This window comes from Ipomoea triloba, chromosome 9 (genome assembly GCF_003576645.1).
Source record: "Ipomoea triloba cultivar NCNSP0323 chromosome 9, ASM357664v1".
Lineage (NCBI taxonomy): Eukaryota > Viridiplantae > Streptophyta > Magnoliopsida > Solanales > Convolvulaceae > Ipomoea > Ipomoea triloba.
In genome coordinates, this window is record NC_044924.1 from 27,732,121 (window position 1) to 27,744,748 (window position 12,628).

Sequence of the window (12,628 nt, forward strand, 5' to 3'; positions counted from 1 at the left end):
GGTGAAAACACTGTGTTTATTTGGTTAGAAATGGTTATGTTGAATGCAAGTTGTAGTCTTATGTTGTGAACAATTATGTTAATGTGCCAATGCAAGTTGTAGTCTTATGTTGGAAATGGTTGTATGTAATGTGCCTATAACAAATGTCTTGCCAACCAAAACTAGAACCAAACAAAATTGGAAATCAAAACTGAAACCGGTTGGGCAGTAACATAGTAAATGTCATGACAAACATAACAAATCCCCTGCCTACCAAATAAAACCCCAGTACTGGTTGGTGTGAAGTATTTAAAGTTTTCAAACATGTTATACCCTAATTCCTCAACTGTTTCCCTTAAAGTAATTATGCCGCACAAGTCAATATCCAAATTATAACAGTTAGTTGCCCCTCCAACATATCCTATTTCATTCCTTTTAAGTCAACCACCATGCCATAACTTCAAAGTAAAGGTATCTGTTTAAATTCATACATAAACACAACAAAGACAACCACTTTAAATGCATACAGAACTCATAATAAATACATACAACAAGCCTTAATTTTCTAATCTAATCTAACAAATTTTAATATATTCTAACAGAGAATAAAGTAATATGTATGGGTAACGAAATATGTGGTCCACACAGTCTAGGAAAAGGGAAATTTTTTGAGAGCATAAAGTTAAACATCTACTAGCATGTGGTCCCCAGAACATGTATTTATATTCCCAGAATTTCAAAAGCAAAGTGGGCACCACACAACTCATGCATGTTCAACAATCAGTAGACAAACAAGGACAATGACACATATATAAATGACCCACCCAGCCCCAACACTTTTTCACTCTATAAACACACAAAACTCAGAACACATTCATACTAAAATAAAAAAATTCGACATTTACCTAGGTTTGATGCGTCAGCTTCTATATCCGATTCCATCGTCGTTCCTCCCTCCGTGCGAGCTGGTAGTTTCGAATTTGATAGAATTTGGTCTCCAATTTATTCGCTATTGGTCAGATTTTGGTGCGGTTTTGATCGTATTCGATGAGGGTTAGGGGATTAGGTTTTACAGCTGAGGACCAGATCGTTTACAGCTAGGATTTTGGTGCGATTTACTTTTTTTATTTATTTTCCTTAGTCAATTAGAAGACCAGATCATACTAAAATAATAAAAAAAATCGACATTTACCTAGGTTTGATGCGTCAGCTTCTATATCCGATTCCATCGTCGTTCCTCCCTCCGTGCATGTTGGTAGTTTCGAATTTAATAGAATTTGGTGTACAATTTCTTCGCTCTTGGTCGGATTTTGGTGCGATTTTGGTGCGATTTTGATCGTATTCGATGAGGGTTAGGGGATTAGGTTTTACGGTTGAGGACCAGATCGTTTATGACTAGGATTTTGGTGCGATTTACTTTTTTTATTTATTTTCCTTAGTCAATTAGAAGACCAGATCGTACTACAATAAAAAAAAAATCGACATTTACCTAGGTTTGATGCGTCAGCTTCTATATCCGATTCCATCGTCGTTCCTCCCTCCGTGTGTGCTGGTAGTTTCGAATTTAATAGAATTTGGTCTCCAATTTCTTCGCTCTTAGCGGATTTTTGTGCAATTTTGGTGCGATTTTGGTGGGATTTTGATCGTATTCGATGAGGGTTAGGGGATTAGGTTTGACGGCTGAGGACCAAATCGTTTACGGCTGGGATTTTGGTGCGATTTACTTTTTTTTTATTTTCCTTAGTCAATTAGAAGACCAGATCGTACTAAAATATAAGAAATTCGACATTTAACTTAATTTGGTGCGTCAGCTTCTATATCCGATTCCATCGTCGTTCCTCCCTCCGTGCGTGCTGGTAGTTTCGAATTTGATATTATTTGGTCTCCAATTTCATCGCTCTTGGTCTGATTTTTGTGCGATTTTGATCGTATTCGATGAGGGTTAGGGGATTAGGTTTAACGGCTGAGGACCAGATCGTTTACGGCTGGGATTTTGGTGCGATTTACTTTTTTATTTATTTATTTTCCTTAGTCAATTAGAAGACCAGATCGTACTAAAATATAAAAAATTCGATCTTTACCTAGGTTTGATGCGTCAGCTTCTATATCCAATTCCATTGTCGTTCCTCCCTCCGTGCGTGCTGGTAGTTTCGAATTTGATAGAATTTGGTCTCAAATTTCTTCGCTCTTGGTCGGATTTTGGTGCGATTTTTCTCAAATTTCTTCGCTCTTGGTCGGATTTTGGTGCGATTTTGATCGTATTTCTTCGCTCTTGGTCGGATTTTGGTGCGATTTTGATCGTATTCGATGAGGGTTAGGGGATTAGGTTTTACGGCTGAGGACCAGATCGTTTACGGCTAGGATTTTGGTGCGATTTACTTTTTTTAATTTATTTTCCTTAGTCAATTAGAAGACCAGATCGTACTAAAATAAACAAAAAATCGACATTTACCAAGGTTTGATGCGTCAGCTTCTATATCCGATTCCATCGTCGTTCCTCCCTCCGTGCGTGCTGGTAGTTTCGAATTTAATAGAATTTGGTCTCTAATTTCTTCGCTCTTGGTCGGATTTTTGTGCGATTTTGGTGGAATTTTGATCGTATTCGATGAGGATTAGGGGATTAGGGTTTACGGCTGGGATTTTGGTGCGATTTACTTTTTTATTTATTTATTTTCCTTAGTCAATTAGAAGACCAGATCGTACTAAAATATAAAAAATTCGATATTTACCTAGGTTTGATGCGTTAGCTTCTATATCCAATTCCATTATCGTTCCTCCCTCCGTGCGTGCTGGTAGTTTCGAATTTGATAGAATTTGTTCTCAAATTTCTTCGCTCTTGGTCGGATTTTGGTGCGATTTTTCTCAAATTTCTTCGCTCTTGGTCGGATTTTGGTGCGATTTTGATCGTATTTCTTCGCTCTTGGTCGGATTTTGGTGCGATTTTGATCGTATTCGATGAGGGTTAGGGGATTAGGTTTTACGGCTGAGGACCAGATCGTTTACGGCTGGTATTTTGGTGCGATTTATGTTTTTTTTATTTATTTTCCTTAGTCAATTAGAAGACCAGATCGTACTAAAATATTAAAAATTCGACATTTACCTAAGTTTGATGCGTCAGCTTCTATATCCGATTCTATCGTCGTTTCTCCCTCCGTGCGTGCTGGTAGTTTCGAATTTAATAGAATTTGGTCTCCAATTTCTTCGCTCTTGGTCGGATTTTGGTGCAATTTTGGTGCGATTTTGATCGTATTCGATGAGGGTTAGGGGATTAGGTTTTACGGCTGAGGACCAGATCATTTACAGCTGGGATTTTGGTGCGATTTAGTTTATTTTTTTTTCCTTAGTCAATTAGAAGACCAGATCGTACTAAAATATAAAAAATTCGACATTTACCTAGGTTTGATGCGTCAGCTTCTACATCCGATTCCATCGTCGTTCCTCCCTCCGTGCGTGCTGGTACTTTCGAATTTGATAGAATTTGGTCTCCAATTTCTTCGCTTTTGGTCTGATTTTGGTGCAATTTTGGTGCGATTTTGATCGTATTCGATGAGGGTTAGGGGATTAGGTTTTATGGCGGAGGACCAGATTGTTTACGGCTGGGATTTTGGTGCAATTTACTTTTTTTTTTATATTTATTTTCCTTAGTCAATTAAAAGACCAGATCGTACTAAAATATTAAAAATTCGACATTTACCTAGGTTTGATGCGTCAGCTTCTATATCCGATTCCATCGTCATTCCTCCCTCCGTGTGATACGGCACTCAAGCCAAGACCCTAACTCCACCACAAAAGCTAGCTCATGAGTGGAGGTTTGGCCCCAACTTAAGTACCACTCCACAATCTCTTGTAGAGCCGATGTGGGATCGTATCATTGCCCACCCCTTGAGAAGCCGACGTCCGCGGCGGCTTACTCTAGATAGCCCTTTTCTAGGTCGCCCCCTCCGCTAAGCCGGCACCGGATGAGTGGATGGCTTCAGCCCTCTTCCAGGTAGCCCTTTCCCACCACACTCCGGCCTCTCAATGAAAAGCACCAATGATACGGCACTCAAGCCAAGACCCTAACTCCACCACAAAAGCTAGCTCATGAGTGGAGGTTTGGCCCCAACTTAAGTACCACTCCACAATCTCTTGTAGAGCCGATGTGGGATCGTATCATTGCCCACCCCTTGAGAAGCCGACGTCCGCGGCGGCTTACTCTAGATAGCCCTTTTCTAGGTCGCCCCCTCCGCTAAGCCGGCACCGGATGAGTGGATGGCTTCAGCCCTCTTCCAGGTAGCCCTTTCCCACCACACTCCGGCCTCTCAATGAAAAGCACCAATGATACGGCACTCAAGCCAAGACCCTAACTCCACCACAAAAGCTAGCTCATGAGTGGAGGTTTGGCCCCAACTTAAGTACCACTCCACAATCTCTTGTGGAGCCGATGTGGGATCGTATCACTGTGCGTGCATGTAGTTTCGAATTTGATAGAATTTGGTCTCCAATTTCTTCGCTCTTGGTCGAATTTTGGTGCGATTTTGATCGTATTCGATGAGGGTTAGGGGATTAGGTTTTACAGCTGAGGACTAGACCGTTTACGGTTGGGATTTTGGTTCGATTTACTTTTTTTAATTATTTTCCTTAGTCAATTAGAAGACCAGATCGTTTTTGGGATGGAAAAAAAAAAGAAAAAAAGAAGAAGAAGACCAGATTATGAAAGGACAACAATACCCCTCTCTTTGACGGCAAACTCGCAGAAATAGTAACGGCGGACCATAAGTGGCAATGACGTGACATAAAAATACTGGCTAAAATGTGACATAAATTAATGTGGTGGACTAAAATTGATAATGCCATAATAACAATAGGACCAAAAATGGAAATCACTCAAGATTTTTCTATAACATTTTTTTGAGACTAATTTTCATTTTCCTCTATTTGTTGCTTTGATGATTTTAGTTGGTCTAGTAATTTGATTTTGATTTATCCCTTTCCCATTTTCTATAATTTGTATGTTTTTCATCTTAAATTTACTTACTGATTGTTTTCACAATTTTGTTGCAAAGGACTATTTTTGTTCCGTCCCAAAGGTATGTTGGTTTTCTCCTTGTGTTTTTTTTTTTTTAAATTCTGTAAATTCTTGATCTATTAGAATTTAATCTTATGTCACACCTCTTTCTTTGTTTATCCTTGGAAATGAGATTTTTTTAAATAGGAGTGAAGATATGATTTTTCTAGTATTTCTGTTTCTATATTTTTTTTTTTGTTTTTTCGTACTGAATTTGCTTGCTGATTCATACTAGTAATTTTGTTGCAGAGGGGGGAGGACGTACTACTTCTTTTTGGTCTACATTGTAATAAAATTCAAAGGTATACTGATTTTCTCTCTACTTATCTTTTAAAATTTCCTGAACTATTTATGCTCTATTAAAATTGGATCTGACGTTATTACACTTGTTTTTTTATTTCATGAACTTCTGGTCTATTAAAATTTGATATATCTTATGTTACACCTCTTTCTTTGTTCATCCATGGAAATGAGAATTTTTATTTTTATTTATTTATTTAGGGTAAGAGCAAACATCTAATTTTTCTAATCTTTATGTTTATGTGTATGTTACAATTTAATTTGGTGTTGTATTGAGATCGAGTTGCAGCTAATGAGCTAAAGAGTAGTTTCAATTCCCAGGCAGCAAAAATGGTTAACCCAAACGCAGGAGGAGGCGGGCGAAGGCAACAACAATGGTGATGACGAGAAGGGCAAGAGGAAGATGGTGTGCCTTATGTGCTTGAGTGTGGAAAAAACAGTAGCTTTCCTCCCTTGTGCTCATCTGGCTCTATGCCAAGACTGTAATGTGGTTCATCAAAGACTAGGAATGAATGACTGTCCTACTTGTCGAACCCCAATCAAGAGGCGGATCACTGTCCGTTTTCCTCCTCCCCTTACAAAATGAAATTCTTTATGTTCATTACCAATTTATATATTAATTAATAATTATTCTCCATATAAATAGAGACAACTACATTACAAATAACAGCTATATAAAACTTGACCTAGTAAGATTAAGTTTAAATTTTTGATGGGAGCATGTGCCCCTTACTTTCTTTATGGCAGTCTGTGTGCTTTATATGTATGTGTTATATAGTTGTTTGGATGTTCATAGCAAAGTTTATGGCCCTGTTTGGTAAATGGTTGTTGGCTGATTGGGTTGGCTGTTTGGGTTAGAAGGTATGATTTGTTAATAACATTAGCCGATTGTAAAAAGTTGTTTGATAGATTAGCTGTTAGCTAATAGCTTTTTAGTATAATTTTTTTTCTCAAAAAGCTAATTGAAAAGGCTGCTTTGAGTAGCCTTTTGAATTTTAGTATTTTAGAGTTAGAAAAAGCTTATTAACCAAACAACTAATAGTGATCAAATAAGCCAAAATTCGCTAATAGGCTGATTATTTACCAAACAGGGCCTATATGTCCATGTTTTGTTATGTTGCCAGATTTTCGAGTGCTGACTCGAAGACTTGGGCTTATTAGAGGCTCTTGCACCTGCATTTATGCATTTATTATTTCGAATATTTCATTATTTAGGTTTGGGTTTTTCATTATTTAGGTTTGGGTCTTGGTTGGTTTGATCCTTCTATTTTACTTGTTTTCATTCTTTAGGCTTAATCCTTCTATTTTCAATCATTATTCCATAGACCATGGTCCATACATTTGTGTGAACTATAAATACAAAGTAGATGATGATATTTAGTTAGTCGAGATCATATCGACTGCATTCACTATTTGATTTATAATTATAATTTGATAATCACAACCACCCTTGACGTATATATTTTATAAATTTGCATCACTCCACTAAGTGTGAATAAAAACTATTTTTCATCTTAATAAAAAAATAAAAATATATATAATAAATAAACAAATTAAAGTTTTGAATTCATGATAAATATTACTGTAATATAATATAAATATTAGAGACGAAATTTGCAACGTCAATTATAGCTTAGGGACAAGAAGGGAACACAACCTGATAGAAAATGAACGAAATTTACAACATGAGTTATAGTTTAGGGACAAAAAGTGAACACGTCCAACAAGTAGGGATAAATCTTACAATTATCATATAATTTAGGGACAAAAAAAAATTTCCTTTAAATTTTCATTATTCTTGCAATTTCACAATTCACCTATGCTCACATCAAAGTTAGTGTACATTTTAAAATTTTGCATCACTTCACTCGCATTGGCCCCACTTTGAAGATAGTGTACATTTTATAATTTTGCATCACTTCACCCACCTTGAAGTTAGTGTACATTTTAAAATTTTGCATCCGCTCCACCGAGTGTGAATACAATTTTAATAATTAGAGAATATATTATTAAAATTTTTATTCGTTATTCTTGTAATTTCACTACTCACCCTGGTCCCACCATTGAGAATGTGTATATTTTAAAATCTTACATGGCTTACGTAATTACATTTAGTGTGAACACAAACTATTTCATCTTGATAAAAAATTCAAATAATATAAAATACATAATAAAATTAAATATAATATAAATTTTATTCGTCATTCCTGTATTTCACAACGCACTCGGGCCCCACCTCAAAATGAATATAAATTTTGAAATTAATTTAAAACTAAATTTGCATCCGCTCAACCGAGTGTGAATAAAAACTTAATAATTAAAGACTATATTATTTAAATTTTTATTCGTTATTCTTGTAATTTCACAACTCACTTTGGTCCCACCATTGAGAAAGTGTATATTTTAAAATTTTACATGACTTCCATTTAGTATGAGCACAAATAATTATTTTCATCTTGATAAAAAATTCAAATAATATTATAAAAATAAACAAATTAAAGTTGAGAATCCATTATAAAAATTAATATAATATAAATGAATCTTTATCAAAATTTTAAATAATTTCATTCATTCAATAATAAAATCAATAGTTAAAATATCCGGACCAAATTTAATAATGGATGGTGTGTGTATTTATGTATATATATATACACTTAATTCGAATACGCGACATTTACAAATTTTAAAATTTATCTCAATTCACCACTTACTATCGCCCAAAAAATTATTATACCTATGCAAGTTGGATTTACTAAATATATGTGATTTGGATTATAAAATTGTTGTATATTTTCTTTGGTATACCCTAATTAAATTTATTTGAGTATATTAATTAGTTGCCTTTTAATTCGTAAAATTACAAGGAGTAAATTGATTATATTAATTCTTATTGAGACATAAATTTAATATAACATTGAGTAATAGTAATAGCATGCATATTTAATTTATTTATTATGTGAAACTGTATTATTTTTTTATCGTTTATTTTTCTTTGTCAAAGCTAAGTCTCATAAAATCATAAAATTATGGAGGGAAAATTTAGGAGGGAATAAAGCATTTTCCTAATAATATAAATAACAACACAAACAAGTGATAATCTCATGATGTTTCTTTAATGGCAAAAACAAATATTTATTCTTGAATACTTGAATTATGAGAAAAGTGATTGAAAGTGTATAAACCAGGTTGAGTAGTGCTAGTCTAGGTTGCATGGGAGAGGAAAATAAGGACAAGAATCCTAATATATAAAACACGTGAAAAAAGTACAAATATAAAAAGAATCGCACTGAGATAGTCTCACGGATCTTAATATGTGAGCAGGACCAGCCTTGGGCATGTCCGCCTAGGGCCAATGCACAGGCCCCCAATTTTGGGGCCCAATATTTATTTTTTAAATTTTACGGAGTATATATATACTATATAGTAGAAACAACTGGACTACTGGAGGGCGGAGGGCGGAGGGCGGAGGCACGTGCTGCGGCAATTTAGCACTAATCCCTAGACGACTTAGACTCTAGTTCCTATTTTCCTAAAATTGTACAGAGTAATTCCTTATTCCCTTTTGGCTTTTTACTCATTCCTAGAAAATATTATTTTTAGTCCCTCAACTATAATATATGTATCAATTTTGGTCTTTGACTATTAAAAATTTCAAATTAGGTACATGACTATTTAATTTGTATCACATTTTGTCCTTAACTATTAATATTTTCAAATTAGGTGCATGACTATTCATTTTGTATCACATTTGGTCCCGCCGTTAAATTTTCCGGCTAAATTTCCGGCGAAGTCATCAGTGACCGACTAGTTTATGTAATTTTTATTTTAAAAATTATTTTAATACTCCATAACTTTTAAATAAAAAAACTTAAAAATAAAAAATAATAATAATAAAATAGAAAACGTCAGCCACACCCCGATGACTTGGCTGGAAAATTTAACGACAGGACCAAATGTGATACAAAATGAATAGTCATGCATCTAATTTGAAAATGTTAATAGTCAAGGACCAAAAGTGATACAAATTGAATAGTCATGAACCTAATTTAAAATTTTTAATAGTCAAGAATCAAAATTGATACATGTATTATAGTTGAGGGATACATGTATTATAATTGAGGGACTGAAAATGATATTTTCTCTAATCCCTATTTCCCTAATTCTTTAATTTTTCTTGCAGTCTAATTCTTTTTCTTGCAACTTGCAAGCGGCAGTATACCGTATACGCACTTACGCACATTCTGAATTCATTATTGGATTTTGCCCTTATATCCCTCAAGTTTTTCATTACCTCATTATTGGATTTTGCCCTTATATCCCTCAAGTTTTTCATTAGGTAATTATTAATCAAGCCTTTACATATTATTTGATTATTGATTTATTTCACAATTATAATTTATTGGCATGACTTGAATAATATATTTAAGAATTTGGCAGTATACATATTCTTTATTGATAGAGGTTCTAAATAAATTATTTTTTCCGGTTTTAAAAAAAAAAAAATTTCTTAGAATTTTATAATTATATTTTAAAAAAAAATTTATCTGGATCTAAAAACGTAAAAAGAAAAGAGAAAGTGAACAATTGACTCAATCTCAAAAAGGGGCTCTTGAAAAAATCATTACTAAAGAATATCAAACAGATGGCAAAAAGATGATGCCAAGGTGATTGTGACTTGTGAGACTGAAAAATTTTAAATGATAGGGTGCACAACTAAAATTTATTTCATATAAAAGATCAATTGAAGATGAGATTTTGAAAGAAGTTGCTTTCAAAAGTTTGGTAAATGATTTTGTGTCTAAATGTGCACGGCTCATGTCACTTTTTAAGTAAAATTTTAAAAGTATTTTTATACAATAATTCTATTTTGTAATTTTGACCCAACTTTTTGAACAACTATTATTTGTGGGGTAACATTTGTGTGAAACCGTCTCACGAGTCTCAATCCGTGAGAAGGGTCGAATATTTTATTAATGGGTAGGATCTTTGATCGATCTTATTAATCAAAGATCCGATCCGTCTCAGAATTGAGACCCGTGAGACAATCTCATACAAATTTTTGTATTATTTTTGTGTATAGAAAATACTTGAAAAGGGGCCTAATTAAGATATCGTAGAGGACCCCAATTTTTATTGGAACGGCCCTGTATGTGAGACTGGTCAAATATTAGATGGTTACCACTTTTTACTTATTGTAGAAATCATAATACTTAATATAGAAAATTTAATACGAATTTGAAATAAATAAATTGTTACTAATGATAAATATTGTAATACTTATAACTAAAATTGTGATACTTACAAAGTGCATGTAATTCTAATGTAAATATTGAAATCCATAAATGTGGAATTTTACTTATGAAAACATTACAGTACTTAATGTAGAAAATGTAATACCAATTAGAAATTAAAAATATATCATCACTCATAATATATATTGTAATACTAATATGTGAAATTAAGTGTGATACTATTTAGGGCAAAATTGATTGTTACTAATGATAAATATTGTAATAATACTTATAACTGAAATTATAATACTTACACACCTAGTTGTCTATGTCTCAATCGTCTTGTCCATGAGACGATTTTACACAAGTTTTGCCATATAAAAAATATAAGTGTGTATTTATAAAATAAAAATAATAATAATATCTTGATTTATGGATAAATATTAATTGCTTGTCATATTCTTATTTCGAAAAAGGTATTTTAAAATTTTCTGAAATAGAGAAACTGTTTTGAAACATTTTATGAAATTTTCATAAATTTGTGGAAGAATATATTTTTACATTTTTGACGTAAGAGCTTACGTCATGGAGTTGCTACGGAAGCGCTTACGTTATGGAATTGCTACGTAAGCGCTGGCGTCATCGGTGAATTTCTCTCCTATATAAAGCTGACTAAACTTCGATCAGTCTTCACCGCAATGAGTACACAGTCTCAAAATGGAGAAATCTTGTTCTAGTTATTTGCTCAATTAGTGTCTTATAAGTTCTCCTTTTCATCTAAGGTTAATTGAACTTTTGCTTTTTCTTCATTTATATCATTGATGTTTGATTGATCGTCTGTGTTTAACCTCTCCATGAGATTGAGATATATCAAAAACATCTTTCTAGACTCTGATTTAATTTATTCTTGGGTTGTTTGGTTTTTATTTCAGATAACTACTCATTTTTTAATCTACCCTTAGACACATAGGTGTGATGGTTATTATTTTTTTTTAAAAAAAATTGTGAAAGGAATAGAACCAATCTCATGATTAACTTCTTTCATGTCTAATGTATATTGAGTATATATGTCTTAGATTTTTTTTTTTTAAAGAATTATCTCTTGAGATTTTTTGTTCATCGATTGAAATGAGAGTACTGTTTTTTTTTTTTTTTTTTAAATCGATGTGCCCTGTAATCTTTTGATTCCTTGTGTGGTTGTTTCAAATTTTTATTTTATTTTCTTAAATCTTATTACACCTAAGTTTTTTTAAAGCTAGATTTTCTATGGGATCTTCAATCTAACATTGTAGAATTAGATTTTATGTTTCACATTTTTCATGTTTAATGTATGTCTTCTTCTTCTTTTTTTTTCTTTTGAGGAATTATATGTATGAGATTCTTTGTCCATCTGCTCAATTGAGAGTATTTTTTTAAAGATCAATTTGATTTTGCTATAATCTTTCTGCTTATCTACTACTTGGCTTCTCTCTTTCCAAATTTTGATTCCATGTGTCGTTGTTTCGAATTTGTTGCTTTTATTTAAAAAAAAAAAAATTGGTTATATGCAAGATTTTTTGAAAAGCTAAATTTGTTGTGGGATTGCAGATTCGACATAACATTGTAGAATATGATCTTATGCTCCACCTCTTTCATGTCTAATGTATATTGACTATATAGTATATATGTTTGAGATTTTTTTTTATTTAACTTTATGTCTTTGATTTATTTGTTTATAAGGACCTGATTTTGCTATAATCTTTCCGTGTATGTATTACTTTGTTTCCGTGTATGTATATTGACACCTTTTTAGACTTTAATTAATTCCTTCTAGTTGTTTTACATTTTTGGCCTTTTATTTTTTATTTTAGATCTATTAAATGTAAAGATTTTTTTTAGCTTCATTTTCATTGTGCTTTTTATTTTCAGATTTTTAGTCTTAAATTTGCTTGCTAATTTGTTAATTGAATTTTGTTGCAGATGACTACTTCTTTTTGGTGCTGCACTACTTGCATTGACATGTTAAGGTATGATGATATTCTCTCTTTGTTCTTTTTAGAATTTTGTGAATTATTCTCTATTAGAATTTGTT